Raw genomic sequence first — 225 nt, 5'->3', positions numbered from 1 at the left:
GGCCCGGGGAGGTTGGAGTCCTCACACTTCTCTGGGCGCCAGACCGTCCCTCAACCTCCAAAAAATGTCGGTTTTGAGTGTTTTCCTCAAGGCTTTCCCTCCCCGCCCCGGTTGTGCAGGTTTGACTTGCCGGTTCAGTCCACATGCAAATCGTGTAAAAATAAAGAGCTGAGGCAGAGCTCTGGGTTTTGCTGTAAGAACAGGACTTCGCAATGTTTATTGAAC

Source organism: Cariama cristata, unplaced genomic scaffold (genome assembly GCF_000690535.1).
Source record: "Cariama cristata isolate BGI_N322 unplaced genomic scaffold, ASM69053v1 scaffold39057, whole genome shotgun sequence".
NCBI classification, from domain to species: domain Eukaryota; kingdom Metazoa; phylum Chordata; class Aves; order Cariamiformes; family Cariamidae; genus Cariama; species Cariama cristata.
The sequence above is the reverse complement of the archived record's forward strand: the minus strand, read 5'-3'. Positions refer to the sequence as shown.